Source organism: Octopus bimaculoides, chromosome 3 (assembly GCF_046866305.1).
Source record: "Octopus bimaculoides isolate indiv1 chromosome 3, ASM4686630v1, whole genome shotgun sequence".
In the NCBI taxonomy this organism is placed as follows: Eukaryota; Metazoa; Mollusca; class Cephalopoda; order Octopoda; family Octopodidae; genus Octopus; species Octopus bimaculoides.
Window position 1 is genome coordinate 119,332,649 of NC_142930.1, and position 16,583 is coordinate 119,349,231.

The window sequence follows — 16,583 nt, forward strand, 5'->3', positions numbered from 1 at the left end:
ATATATATATATATATATATATATATATATATATATATATATATATATATATATATATATATATATATATATATATATATATATATATATATATATATATATATATATATATATACATGTATATCTTTGTGTATATATGCATGTATGGTGTAAGCGCAATGGCTCAGCGGTAGGGCAGCGGAATCACGGTCGTAGAATCGCGGTTTCGATTCCCAGACCGAAAACACCTAAAGCTCCACAAGGCTCCGGCAGGGGTGATGGTGGCGAACCCTGCTATACTCCTTCACGACAACGTTCTCTCACTCTTTCTTCCTGTTTCTGTTGTGCCTGTATTTCAATGGGCCAGCCTTGTAACACTCTGTGTCACACTGAATCTCTCCGAGAACTATGATAAGGGTACACGTGGCTGTGGAGTGCTCAGCCACTTGCACGTTAATTTCACGAGCAGGCTATTCCGTTGATCATATCCACTGGAACACTCGTCGTCGCAACCGGCAGAGTGCCACGCTGCATATATCTGTATAATATACAATGTACGATACAAACAAAGTGATATACATACATATATATACACACATGGGCCCATGCATTTGTCCGTGACTAGACGTGTGTATATAGATGCGTCTGTGTGTTCTATCCTTTTTCTTTCCTCCAATTATCCACAAACACCTATCTACATGTATGTGTGTGTCATCTCTCAATTTTGTTTTGTTCCTTTACCGTCTCCTACCTTCTACTCTTCAAATTGAAATAAGGTTCAGCGATACAATAAGTCCCCTTCTTGTGACGAGACGTTACTTTAAGAGAAAGAGAAAAAAAACACAGTAAAGAAAAGCTCGCTGTAAAATTTATTTACATAAATGGCCTCGAAGAATTCCTAATAAATATTATACTGTAGCTCATCCATATACACAGCAGCTTACAGAAGCAGATGGTTTAATTCAGAGGTACTTATAAAAGACACTTGAAACTACTCTGAAAGATGTGACGATTATTTAGATATTGTTGGTTCTAGATCTTCATTATGCTGCAATGCTATGAAAACACTATCACTTCAAGATATACAATTTCCCTCTTGAGTACACAATCAAGAGCTTCCTTCTTCCAGGAACTTGTCCAGAAACTCTTCAATGTAACTGAGCTAAGTTCGCTTGTCCTCTATGATTTAGTACAGGACCTATTCAGAAAAATAAACACGTTTCTAGTTGGCAGCTACACCTGCAACAAATAGAAGATGAATACTCTTTAATTAATACCATGCCGTTTTGAAAATTAGAGAAAGTATTTAATGAACTTTCGAGATGTATGGATTAAAGTACACGGCCATGTACTTGGCTCAATGTCTTTGACTAACGCCTCCAAAATATTTGGGTTTGTACCTGTTAGAAGCAACCATGGCTTGAAGTTTTGATCCGATCAACGGAACAGCTAGCTTGTGAAATTATCGTGCAAGTAACTGAGCACTCCACAGCGATCTGGCAGAAACGTTAGCAATCGACCGTCTCCATTTCCCCCGAAATTTTCGAGGCCTTTTGCTTAATTCATTTAAGGTGGCGATCTGGCAGAAACGTTAGCAATCGACCGTCTCCATTTCCCCCGAAATTTTCGAGGCCTTTTGCTTAATTCATTTAAGGTGGCGAGCTGGCAGAAACGTTAGCACGCCGAGCGAAATGCTTAGCAGTATTTCGTCTGTCTTTACATTGTGAGTTCAATTTCCGCCGGGTTTGACTTTGCCTTTCATCCTTTCAGGGTCGATATTAAGTACCAGTTGCGTACTGGGGTCTATCTAATCGACGCCCCCCACCACCACCACCAAAAAAAAAAAAAGAAAAAAATTTCAGACCTTGTGCCTAGAGTAGAAAAGATTATATTGTATTTTCATTTACATCGATTCTGCTCGTAAGTGGTTAATAGTCTTTTACCGTATGATTTCCATTCACTGTCGGATTACATAAAAGAGACAGCATAAATGTGTATTTCAAAAACGACTGCATCTTAGCCGCGTTTAAATGAGTGATGCTTGCTAAAATACTGAAATTATTCAATAACACTTCTCGGTGTCATTGCCGCCATCGTTGTCGTGGTCGCTGTCACTACCATTGATCTCGTCACCGCCAACATCGTCGCTGCCACCATCTTTATTGTTTAGCCCTGATGGAGCTGATCTAGTATCAAAGATTTTCCAGCTGTGATCAGCTCGTCTTTGTTTTTTCTTCAGGCTTCACTTTATCATTTAAAGTGTTTTATTTTTCTTAAAAGGCAGTACAGTGTGATTTGAAGCAGATTTGGTGCGTATTTTAACAAATAATTCTCTCTGAAATCGATCGAGTTCTTGGAATCTCATTTTGCAGCCAACATTTGTGTTGTTTTGCGTATGGCTGTCATGCGGGAGTCAGGTCTATGCATCTATTTATTTTCTTACGCACATAAATGTAGAAAATTCAAGCTAATAAAAAACAAAGAAGAAAAACATTGATTAGTATGGTGTTTTGAAAACGTGCTAAAGTTTCTCTTATAATCAGTTCATAGTTTATTTTTGTCTTTGTGATTGTTTTTGAGCCCTCGGACTCATAAAGCCAGCTACCCAGTTTCCATATCAAGACCGCAACGTTCCTCATTGAAAGGAACGCCGACCCATTGCAGGGTTCAATGCCGACAATGCTGGTCGGTACTTCCATGAAGGTGCAGGTTTTTAGTCTAAAATCCCAGGTAAATGCAGGCAATATTTTGGCAGTGTTCTCAATGATGTAGTTTTGTTGTAAATGTGTATATAGAGTAAAGGAAGTATGAAGCACATAAATGGGTTATATGAGTGGGTGTATGAGAGAGAGAGAGAGAGAGGAGAAAGGGTTATAAGATAAGACAGTGGTAAAAGGGAGATGCAGCCTTAGCTGTGATCTTGGAACCGAATGGTCGACCAACTCTAGCACCTACCGAGCCTACCTATTCGTTTGGATCACAAGTGAACCAAGCCCATCCTATTCTATATTGTTTTATCTTACGATACAGTCAGATGACTGTAGTGTTAATGAGATTTTGTGACTTTTGTGATTGCTAAGATTACTACAAGACTGTTGTGACTGATATACTGATATACACGTTAGTTTGAAATTTGGGCACATGGCTAGCAATTTTAGGGGGAGGGCATAATTTGATCACATCGACCCCAGTGCTCAACTCCCTAAAAGATGAAAGGCAAGTCGACTTCGTCGGAATTTGAATTCAGAACGTAAAGACGGACTAAATGCAGGCAAGCATTTTGTATAGCGTACTAACAGTTCTGCCAGCTCGCATTATTAAAATGATATCAAATCTTGGTACAAGGCCAGCATATTCAGGTCAGGAAGTATGTCTATTATCCCGAAAGGATGAAAGGAAAAGTAGACCTGAACGAAATTTGTACTCAAATTGTTAAGATGGATGAAACACCGCTACGTATTTTGTCCGGCACAGTAACAATTCTGCAAGCTTTCCTCTCTGACAATAATAAATGGCTATTTCAAGCATGTGGAGGCGCGTGGCTTAGTGGTTAGGGTGTCATCATCATGATTGTAAGATTGTGGTTTCGATTCCTGGACCGGGCGACGTGTTGTGTTCTTGAGCAAAAACACTTCATTTCATGTTGCTGGCAAAAATGAGTAACGCTGGCGTCCCGTCCAGCTGGGGAACACATACGCCTGGGAAACCGGGGCCCATGAGCCTCGCTAGGCTTTAAAAGGGCGCATTTATTTTATTATTATATTTCAAGCATCATTCACTCATACGAAACATGGGACGCTGAAATGAGGCTTACAAAGTAATGACTTCCTCCTATTACCCCTTCCTCCACGGAAACGGAAAGATTCATATGCATATATTCCTTGGTGTTTAGTACACTAGCAAAAGTGCTGTTGCCATGCAAAATAATGGAAATGTTTTTCATTTGGCAAAGAGTTTATTAATGTTCCACCGCTGGTCTTGATGGTGATATCATTTCCACTTGAAGTATTCAAACTGACATTTTTGGCTGCTGAAAATATTTTGTTTTTGTTCATACTCAACATTATTATTTTGCTATTTTGTTAAATTACTATTCTTTTCTTTTCCGTATTTTTTTTTTTTCCTGTTGGTGAACAGTGTTATTTTGTTCATTATCAATTTTCTTTCGTAGAGGCGTGGCTTGGAAACTTCGCAGCTATTTTTGTGTATGTAGACAATTTGAGAAAGAAATCAAATTTGTTTAGAGACATAAGAACAAGAAAAAAAAAAAAAACAAAAAAAAAAAACATTACTAATTTTTCTACTTTAATATAACGTTAGTCTGATAGGCTTTTTATCATTCAGCTAGCCATGAGACCTACCTCATTCAATAATTGCAATGTCTATAAAAATGAAAAATAAAAGAAAAAGCTATTGCACTGTCGATCGATCTGCAAGAGATAGCAGTCAAATCTCCTTCACTCACAACACTCCATATTAGAAGAACATGTAAAAACAATGTAGTCTGTAATACAATTACAAAAATTCCGCGATGGTCAAATCTGAAACACATTTGATTCTACATCTTCTCGCTGACGGATGACTTGGAATTACGACATAAAACATGACAACCATTCACTCCATGCTGAGCGTGAATAATATTCTTAACGTTTACATTTACTTTTTCACGACCATTTCTACGCTGGAGTAAAAATTGTTTGCCAACATAACATGGCAGTCATGGTTCAGGATGAATGTTGCAGTAATTTAGCTACAGGAGACATCTTCTCCAGCTGGCTATACGACACGATCTTTGTCCTTATATTTTCGAACAAGGGAATCCAGCACCCCTACTCAGCTCAAGACAATATCTGTGTATCTCGATTTCCGGGTTATTCCCTTTCATCAGCACAGAATAATTGTCCCGGGGCTAAATTACAGTCACTTTAGTCCTAAACCAGGACTGCCATGTTATGTTGGCAAACGATCTTTACTACAAAGTACTGTTGCTGAATATCTCTCGTTGTAAGATTTAAAAATAGTAATTTTCTAATTCTATGCTGTCTAGGAAATGGAATTTTTGACCAAATTAGATTCGGTTAAATTGATATCCTTTGTAGCTGTGTGGTAAAATGCGTGCATCTCAACCACATGATTCTGTGTTCAGTCTCATTGTGTGGGACCTTGAGCAAATGTCTTCTACTCTAGCCTCGGGCTGACCGAAACCTTGTGGATTTGGTGGACTGAAACTGAAAGAAGCCCGTCGTATATATATATATATGTATATATATATATATATATATATATATATATATATAGATAGATAGATATTAAATTCAAATTACGACGAATGTAAACAAACAAACGAAGTTTGCTTTAGAAGCGTTGAGATGTCTTAGAAAGATAAAGAAGTGATTTTAAATTCTCAAACGCAGGATAAAGCTAATAATACAGCTTGAACAGAATAAGCTACCCTTATTTTGCAGAAAAAAGTGTTGGCGGCCGGCTATGAGACTCGAACTCACACGTCCGTGATTACGCATCGAGGTGCTCTAAACCATTAAGCTAAACCACCATGTGTGTGTGTGTGTGTGTGTGTGTGTGTATGTGCATGCGTGTGTGTGTGGGGGTGTTTTTGTGTTTGTGTTTATATCCCCGTAACTTAGCGGTTCGGAAAAAGAGCCCGATTGAAGTCGACTTTGCCTGTCATCCTTTTGGGGTCCATAAATTAAGTACCAGTAACGCACTGGAGTCGATGTAATCGACTTAATACCATTGTCTGTCTTTGTTTGTCCCCTCTATGTTTAGCCCCTCGTCAGCAATAAAGAAATAAGAAACGTTAGCACGTCGAGTGAAATGCTTAGCAGTATTTTGTCTGCCGTTACGTTCTGAGTTCAAATTCGTCCGAGGTCGACTTTGCCTTTTATCCTTTCGGGGTCGATAAATTAAGTACCAGTTACGCACTGGGGGTCGATGTAATCGACTTAATCCCTTTGTATGTCTTTGTTTGTCCCCTCTATGTTTAGCCCCTTGTGGGAAACAAAGAAATAAAATAGGGTTATTGTAATTACTATCTTTAAATAAATAAAGCTAAATCGACGGAATTTTGTTCCCTAACTGAGAGGAATTGCATTTTATAATTTCAAGAATAGAGATGAATGGTAAAATTGACTGTTGTAGGATTTTAACTGAGAATTTAAATTGATATGACCATACCCAAATTCTTCTATGGCATACTCTTCTTTCTTTTCTATTAAAGGCACACGGCCTGAAATCTGGGAGAGGAGTAAGTCGATTACATCGACCCCAGCACTCAACTGGTATTTAATTTATCGACCCCGAAAAGACGAAAGGCAAAGTCAACCTCGGCGGAATTTGAACTCAGAACATGTAGACGAACGAAATACTGCCAAGCATCTCGCTCGGTGTGCTAACGATTATGCCAACTCGCCGCTTCTCTATCGCATGCTATTCTGTAAAAAGCATGTGATATAGTACTCATCAGATTGTGATTTCGATTCCCGGATCGGATGGTGCGTTGTGCTCTTAGATAAAACACTTCATTTCTCTTTGGTCTAGATCCATTCTGCTGTAAAGGAGTAACCCCGCGATGGACATGCATCCCACTAAGTGGGCTTGCTGTGATCTCCGAAACTGAATAAGCAGCCCTATGATCAATAGGACTCTAGATAGTACAGCGAGGTCCGAAAGTCTGGTTACCCCCGACCAAAAAGTAATTAACGGGAAGAATAGAACAAGTAATACCGTAATCCAGAGCACGAACTGGGTTTAGTATATTCACATTCATTGACCCTGACACTCTCACACATCAAGATGGTCTGTATGAACACCATCATTTTCGTGGCAAAACATGATGCGCCACCATGTCATGTGTGATATTTTTTGAATCTGTACTTTGATGATTGTGGCAAAGGCTCTCCAAACGGCGTCCTTAAACTAATGGGTATTCTGGTATTGTTCATATGAAACTGTCTCCTTGATATTACCCCACAGAGCGTTATCGGAAGACGTGAGGTCTGGACTTCTGGGAGGCCAATTACAGGTGCTCAAAGTTGTTACAATCCTCACCCTATCCATCTATCTCCAAAAACGTCATTTAGGTATTCCTGGACAGTGATAGCATAGTGGGGTGGGGCACCATCTTGTTGAAACCAACAATCATTCAGGTCAACATTCAACCTCTGGAGCTGAGGGACAGACCACTCTCTTAACATGGTCAAGTAGGATTACTGGTTAACAGTACCCTCGAAGAAATAGGGCCCTATCAGGTACTTACTCGATATGGCGGCCCCAATCATTACATGTGGGAGGGGGTTGTACTAAAATAAAATAAAAATAATGATAATAACGACAATAATAAACAATATGCAGGGGGTAACAAGACTTTCGCACCACCCTGTACATACTTCAAATTTATTCTTCCAGATTTTATATTCAGATTTTATATTCGTAGCAAACTAGAATGGTTAATTTTATGTATCCTGTATTTGATTTCTAGTCGTTCTTATCATCGACAAATTGTATGAACGGAAGAGCCTGCCTCTAGCAGGAATCGAACAAATAATATACAGTTACAACTCACTAATACTGTAAGATATTTAACCATCGTTCTTTTCTTTCAACCTTTCAGCTTCCCCTCCTGGTAATAACAGTCAGTATTAAATATACGGATTGGACAGTCTTTACTTCATTGTTTCCTATAAATGTTTTATTTTTCCTATAATAAAATACATTGTTTTGTGTGTTGTATATATATCAATGGCGTTCTCCTTTCTCTTCTTCATTCTCAACAAAGAACAAACTATTTAGGTGTCATATTATATCTAGGTAATAGTAGTCATAAATTTTCATCTTATTTTCAAAGAATTTAATGCAATGTAAATCACAAAAACCTCTTTAAGTGCATCTCAGGCACTGCTTTACATTAATGTTAGTTTCTTGTTCTTTATATCATAGTATTTGTTTGCATTTTCATTGCTTTGAGAGAAAGACAGAGAAAAAATATTGTTATCTAATATATATTCATTTTAAATTATCTTAATATACGAGAAAAACAGATATCCGCAGAGAAAGTGGGAGCCATAGCTCGGGATAATCCTTTAAGACTAGGAAAATGGGAAAGAAAGTATTAGTAGTTTGTGTGTTTGTTAAATTAGTTTGTGAGAGAGTTTTTAGCTGATGTCCAAACAAACTGCTTGTTGCTACATTTGCTTTTCATGGAATCAGCTCTAAACCAGCTAGAGTAATGAACTATGTAGGCTTTCCATTTACATACAAACACATTTAATTAATTTTGAAAATTCTTCTCCATTTTATATAGGAACCTTATTTAAGTTCCTAATTTAAAATCAATTTTCTCTAATTAATAAACATTGAGATTCGTTCTAACGAAATACAAACTACACAACATTTAACAAAAATACAAGCAAAATATCGTGGATCTGCTCCTAGCTTTTGGATTGAGGGTTTGATATTAAATACTGCGCTGTTTGTTTTCTGTACATACTTTTCCCCCCACTTCATGTGCATTTAATAATTTACAAACTCTGTTCAATTTAACTTTTAAACTGATCTCAGCAGCAACAATTAATTTAACTCCATTTACGCTAATGTTTATACAATGTCCTCCAGCATGTTCTCTGAAACAGCAATTTACCTAACTTCATTTCACTGATGGGTTATAAAACTAATTAGCTGATATCAAGAGCAATTAATAAAAACAATTTTCCTGAATAAATGTTAAGTCTAGCCTTAGATTCAATATTTCCAGGCTTTAATTGAAATTGACAGGAAAATGACACTCATTAGCTACAAATCTTTCCACTATAGCTAACTACATGCTTATCTGAACATTTCTTTCTAAATTAGAGTTGTAAAGTAACTTGTTTGTTAAATTGCTATTAAGTTAGGTGGAAAGGCAAAACAAAACAGGTCATAATACTTGAAATGTTTATATTAATTTGTAACAATTCTTTAAACTAAAACTACAATTAAATATCTTTAAAATGTTCTTTTTTCTCTCCAAAATATATCAATCTTTTTAGTTATTATTCTATGTTTAGTAACCATTTTCTTTTAAGGAATCGATAAAATTCTGAATATGTTACTTCTCGTTATTGTTTAGCCCCAAGTCAGCGCCAGCTGAACTGTTCGTATTGGAAAATCATTGATACGATGACCATCCAGTGGTTTTGAACTGATGCCTTGTATCTAGGCTACGTTATCATCTTTTTTCTCAGATAAATTGTAAATAGAGTAAACCTTAGTTCCTATTTCTAACAGATCGTGTGAGCACATCAGAACTTCCTCATTTGACAATTTTCTTGCTTGTTGAGAAGGAAGTGTATGCATATTATTTGAATGAATGAAAGCAAGACTAAATCGAGGATTATTTCTGTCAGTTAAAATTTTGTTTGAATTCTGTTATTCGTTTAATAGTTGAAATAAGATTTTATGAAATTCTATTTCTGTATTTTAAAGATGAACATTTATTTGCGTAATAAATCTACATAGGAATAAGTTAATCCTTTGTCTATGTTTAAACTCTTTTGATCCGTAATAGTCTTCATTCTGCATTTGCTTCTACTACTAATCTCTCTCATACACACATATATATATATATATGTGTGTGTGTGTGTGTGTGTGTGTGCGTGCGCGCGATATTTTTGAAGTTTATACATATTGATTATTTTTCAAACCCGAAATTGTTTGCTTTGATTTATAACTAAGGAAGAGAGGACCTCTGCTTTGTTTTCGTCAAACAGCATGAATTTATAATCCTCTTTTACTTTTGTAGTATTTTTAGAACTTTTTCGATTCACTTTGCTCGCATAAGTTCTTGTTTAACACCAGATCCGTCTGTTTCCTTCAAGTACATGAAATCCGGGCACACATGATTCAATCCCCTATGCAAGAAGTCAAGTTGTTGCGGAAAATTTGGCTGGCTATTTGAGCAATCACGTAGACTCTCCTTCATTGGCACTTTCTAGTATAATTTAGTGGGGAATTGCTTTTGTTTCTTTGAAAAGAATTTCTTTTATAGATTCTTCATTACCAGAATCCTTGTCCGTCATGATATCAGTATCATATTCTCAGTCTAAAGTAGTTATAACTAACACCTTCATCGGTCAGGATCTGCCCCTGGAATTATCTGGAATTATCACCTATCTGAGCCTGGAATGTTCATCTCCGGAGCGCAAGACTAAACTAGATTCAATAAGAAAGGCCAGCAGTTGCTTATGCATCCAGTTAAAGTCTGTGACACCGTGCCGCCAATTTTGTGCAAACAAAAGACAATAATCGAGGATCGATATAGTTTGTCTCTAGTATCATGACAAGTGAATTCAAAACGAAAAGTGCTGGACCATTACCGCAAAGTATTTTGTTCAACACTAACAATTCTGCCAAACCTACGCCCGGAGCAGTTGCATTACTTTATCGATCCGGTAAAATCAAACGCAAGTTGATCTCGACCAGATTTGAACTTAGACCGCAGTGAACCGATGTATATAAGGAAAAGCATTTTTTTTCCAACATTGATCGATTACATCAATCCAGCGTAGTTACTATTATCATTATGATGATAGCCAAAGAAATCTTGGGGTTTCTTCTCCCATACGTGTTGAGGTCAATTGAAGATTACTATACATTATCAGCGTTAGAGAACCCTAATAAAAATATCACAACCTTAAATATTCGTGCTATTTTAATAACATCAGAAATCATCACTCATCGTCATCCTGAGTTTCTTCTCGAGTCAAATTGCTTTTCATCTTCTGATCAACTAAATACCAGTCAGATACCGAGGTTGATTAAATCAACTGTATACCTGCTCTAAAGTTTGAATCTTTTACGTAGTGGTGCTTCACCCCCAGACTCGTTATAGTGCAAGTTCTGGTTCTTTACATTCTAGGTTCAATTCTCTTTAATATTCATTTAGCAGTTCACAATTGTAGAGTTGATAAGATACCAATCAATTCTTGGTAGGTTTATTCAAGTACTTCTTCGCCTCAAATTTCAGGCTCTGGGCCCAAGCAACAATAATCTTAAGGCGGTGAGCTGGCAGAAACGTTAGCACGCCGGGCGAAATACTTAGCGGTATTTCGTCTGTTGTTGTTCTGAGTTCAAATGTCTTTGAGGTCAACTTTGCCTTTCATCTTTCGGGGTCGATAAATTAAGTACCAGTTACGCACTGGGGTCGATGGAATCAGCTTAAACACTTTGTCTGTCCTTGTTTGTCCCCTCTATGTTTATTGCCCCCCCCCTGTGGGCAATAAAGAAATAAATATGTGAGGGAGGGAATATAGAACCATGTGCTTCGTATTAAAAACAGAGGATAGAGTGAAAATGAAATTACAAATATAGCGTGATACCACATCCCAAAAGTTGCTTCTACAATATGTGAGAAAGCAGAATATGAAGGAACATCAGGAATATCGTTCACAATCTTGCCCCCGGCTCCTAGTTCTTTTCGTAATACTAAAAGGGTAGGTGGTATGCGCAAATGTAAAATTTGGTGACATGTGATCCGTTAGGAGCAAAATGGATATTAATGCCTTCCTCAATCTGCAAGGACACAAGAATACTAGGTCTGTTGTTCTAAAGAGCATGCTGAAAAGAAAACTTCAAAGCTCAACAACCATAAGAGACAGTACAGTTGTTATACATGCAACTGCAACACCCATTTAAGAGCTTTCTGCATAGAAAGTCTAAACAAACAGAAGCAACAACACCAATTATGATGGTCGGTGGGCCTAGAGTCATACGTGACACATCTCAGTCGGAATATGAAATAACTCCAACCTGATTATTCGGAGATAACCATGAGACCAAAGAACCCTTTTCTCTGGTCAAGACCAGCGAAGATAGTGCGTCACCACCACCACTACTGCCAACTGGTCGTAGGAAATGACTAGGAAGTACCCTCGCATAGCAGCACCATCAAAGCAATTTTATAGGATAGTGAACGGACAGCGATGTAGAAAATTTGGTTGGCCTCCTCAAAGAAACCAACGGGAAAATCAAGAAAAGATATAAAATAAATATGAGTTGGGGTGCAGTTACGAAGAAGTTCTCTACGTAGAGGAAGGACTCGTATCTTATGAAGGAGAATAAATATATTTAGATTTGCTCATGCCACGTTTCTGATAATACATTTATTAATTCGCTCCGTGCCATATGTTTATAGTATGTCTGAGAGCGTAATTCTCGGCATTAGCAATTTGCTTAACGTCATTTCACTGCTTGGATATAAAACTAATTATCTCATATCTTGTAGGGATATTAAGCATTCATTAAACAATCTGAAATCTATTTGTAAATCGAGTATATCCGTCTTCGCAAAGCAATAATACAGCTCACATCAGAAATAATAAACTACGCCCTTTCCTCAAATTCCAATGTATGCGAGCGTAGCAAAGCATTATGAACGAATTGAAAATGTCTGTTAGGCACTTTTCCAAGAATGTGTTTGTGACAAATCGGAAGACAGTCTCGTTAGTGATGGTAGTTAGACATAAGACTTTCAATGGTGAAGAGTGAGATAGTCGATTAAAACGAATGGTATTTTATTTTATCGACCCTGTAATGATGAAAGACAAAGTTGCCTCGGTAGGATTCGAAATAAGAACACAAAATAGCTACCGTTACTTAGATTAATAGAAAATGCTTTTAATACAGACAGAAGGCCATCAAATTGTGATGCAATTATTGGAAACCATCGAACCCTGTATCTGACTAATAGTTTATTTCATCGACGTTGAGACGATGAGATGCAAAGTTGAAGTGATATGAACGCAAGATTTAAAGAGCCTGGAAAAAAATTACTAAAAGATATTATTTTCGATATTCTAAAGATGATTTCCACAGTTAAGAGCTTTAAATAATTATTTCAAATATAGACACAAGGCCAGAAATTATTGAAACAGACTTAGTCGATTTTTCACCTCAACAATTTGACTGAGATAAACTCGTTTATCCCGAGGGTCGGTTAAAAGAAAGTGATAAGTGAATTACTTCCTCGCACTTTGTAACCAGAAGTGGTGCATTCATTGTTCCTTCTACATTTATCCCCTTGTGGGCAATAAAGAAATAAATGTGTGACGGAGGGAATATAGCCCACAGCAGCGAAGTTTCTATCGTCACGTATTCGCACGGGAACCTTTACCTTTTCCTGTAGAGAATATCTTAACTGCGTAATTTGTTAGGATCAGGCCCTATTGTTTTTTTGTTCATTTTTGTTTATTTTCTCATGTCGAGGAGTATGAGTATTAAAATCTGTATAAACACTACGCAGCTTCACAGTGCGACCATTTAAACACAATTGAGGTCAGTGCATTCTGAGTAGTTCAGTCTAGTGGATGGTCGCTGAAATGCGTTTTGCAGCCCAAACAGAATCTCTATGATAGTTGACCCGTATTATCACAGATCAGTCCATGATAAGTATAATATAATTCAAATTGAGTGTACCGTTTTATCATTGATCAGTAATCGTTTCTCCTCTTGGCACAAGGCCCAAAATTTTAGGGGAGGGGACCAGTCGATTAGATCGATCATAGTACACCACTGGTACTTAATTTATCGACCCCGAAAGGATGAAAGACAAGGTCAATCTCGGTGGAATTTGAATTCAGAACGTAAAGGCAGACGAAATTCCGCTAAGCATTTTGGCCGACGTGCTAACTTTTCTTATTTGTTTATTGTCCACAAGGGGCTAAACATAGAGGGGACAAATAGGGACGCGGTAACGTTTATGCCAGCTCACCTCCTTTTCTGTGGTGCTGATATTGCAGTACTTTTTCTGATCTGGAGGTCTAGTGTCGCAACAAAGTCAGTGTTCTTGACTGTGTTTTGCTTAAACCTACCGATTTAATTAAGTCTGTCCAGAGTTGCCTCTCTTGGTATTTCCCATTGATAGCGGCTAAAAAGCTAGAAGCATGTCTGGGAATCCGACAAGGGGTAGCAATTAACAAATATTGTGTTTATACACAATTTTACTATAAGATAGATAATAGGGCCCCTGGAAGGGATTCTTTTATCTACAACATATAACTAATATGTTATTTTTAAACATCCAAGGGAGATAACCCATTCAATCCTGAAAGGGAGCCTTATATACAGCCAAGGGAAATAACCCATTCATGTTCGTAAAATATTTCGCATAAATCAAATTGAATATGCTTATTTCTTAGTATCTGAAATATTGGAGTTATTTTCGCAATTTATCCAGTAAAACGCTTAAACAAGTAAATAGTATTTTCCTAAACAATAAATCTATTTATTTCGGTTAGTTACTTATTCACGAATATACCAACACTACCGCCGCTGAGGGTAATATTCACTGCGAACGCACGCTTTTTTCAGAGTTAATTACTTTGAATTGTTATTATCTCATACCTGATAATCCTGTTATTGCATAACATGCTTCACGATTTTAGCATACATACCTTATTAGTATTTCCTCCTAAGTTTTATATACTCTGGGAACGTATTAAAGCCCTTTTCGGGACTGATTTATTTGAATTCTTACTATTGGGTAATTAATTTCATGCTAATACATAAATGACTTCACAATTTGGGTATTCATAACTTACTGGGAATTCCTAAAAACAAGACACAGTTTAAGACAGTTCGGTATTCCCAATCTCAATACATGCACAAAAACCGTTTTAAGGGCTACATACTTTGTATTGTTGTTACTGGAGTAGCGAAACAAATATGAGAACGGAACCAAAGGATAATCCCCTCTTTCGCGGGAATTACCGAGAACGTCAGCTAGTATATATATATATATATATATATATATATATATATATATATATATATATATATATATATATATATATATATATATGTATGTATGTGTGTGTGTGTGTATGTGTAATAGAAATTCCTGACAATTTAACCGGGATGTTTTTATCATTTCTGTTTCAAAGTGGAGCTTATTATGCTCAATTAGAATTTCCATTTTACTTTTAGCATTTAATACGCACCGTAACCCATTTTCATATTAACGATCGAGATGAGCATAAGTGTAGGAGGATCTAAGAAAGTATCTTCGGGGCTGATAATAACAAAACAAAAAAAAACAAAATCAAAGCATTTTTTATTACATATTGTTTTGCTGGTAACATGAAGGGAATGAAACGGTTATAAAGTATATAAAAAAGGAAATAAACAGATGACTGTAACCGCATGTAATATTGTAAGTAAAATGTTGTCTGTTTGATATATGGAAGTCTTCTCTACTTTATACTTAATAACCTATGCCCGGAAGTAGAAATTGATATAAAATTGATGATGATCACGGCAACAAGTATGACATTTTGCTTTGATATTTACATGTGTGTAAGGTTATATTATGTGTATATCTATCTATATATATATCTATCTAACTTTCTATCTGTCTATTTATCTGTCTATCTATCTGTCTATTTATCTATCTATCTATCTATCTATCTATCTATCTATCTATCTATCTATCTATCTATATGTATATATATTATAAAAAAATATGGCAAACAATCATATATTAATTAATATCGATTAATTACCAGGAAGCTAGCACATTTAAAGAATCAAAAAGATTCAGAAACAGTATCTACAATCTCAGGGGATTAAAGTACATTTTTATATATGACGTTGACCACTAACGTGGACATTCAATGTGCTAGAAATAGATCACATCTTGTGTCTAATAAAACCTAAATTGTTCTCAACATGAAATATAGCGTGATACCCAAACGTAAGCGGGCGACATTTAAAATCACCGAAAAATTAACATTCTTAAACAGGGACCGGTTTCAAAATTTAACAATCTTACCGACTGTCTATTTCTCTTCAGCCTGATTTGTAATGGAACCATAATCATCAGAACCCCATACAAAGTTACCCACCGCCATAGGTGCGCGTGTATATGGTTCTGCTAATTACAGCTTAATGGTAAAATTCAAAAGTCTTCGTTTTGGCGCGCTAATTCCAGGAATATGTCTGCAGAGAATATTTACTGCATCGCATATATCCAGTATGAGAACTCGGTAAGGGTTAATATATTACTAAAAAATATGGCAAAAAATCATATATTAATCAATATCGATTAATTACCAGGAAGCTAGCACATTTAAAGAATCAAAGAAATTCAGAAACAGTATCTGCAATCTCAGGGGATTAAAGTACATTTTTATATATGACGTTGACCACTAACGTGGACATTCAATGTGCTAGAAATAGATCACATTTTGTGTCTAATAAGACCTAAATTGTTCTCAACATGAAATATAGCGTGAAACCGGTCCCTGTTTAAGAATGTTCCTTTTTCGTTGATTTTAAATGTCTTGCCCGCTTACGTTTTGGTATCACGCTATATTTCATGTTGAGAACAATTTAGGTCTTATTAGACACAAGATGTGATCTATTTCTAGCACATTGAATGTCCACGTTAGTGGGCAACGTCATATATAAAAAAATACGTTGGTATATATATTTATATATATATATATATATATATATATATATATATATATATAGTCTACTGTTCCATTAAGGTAAGATCAAGGAAAATAGTACTCCATCGAGTGAGAGATAAACATTATTTAATGTGCACAGCA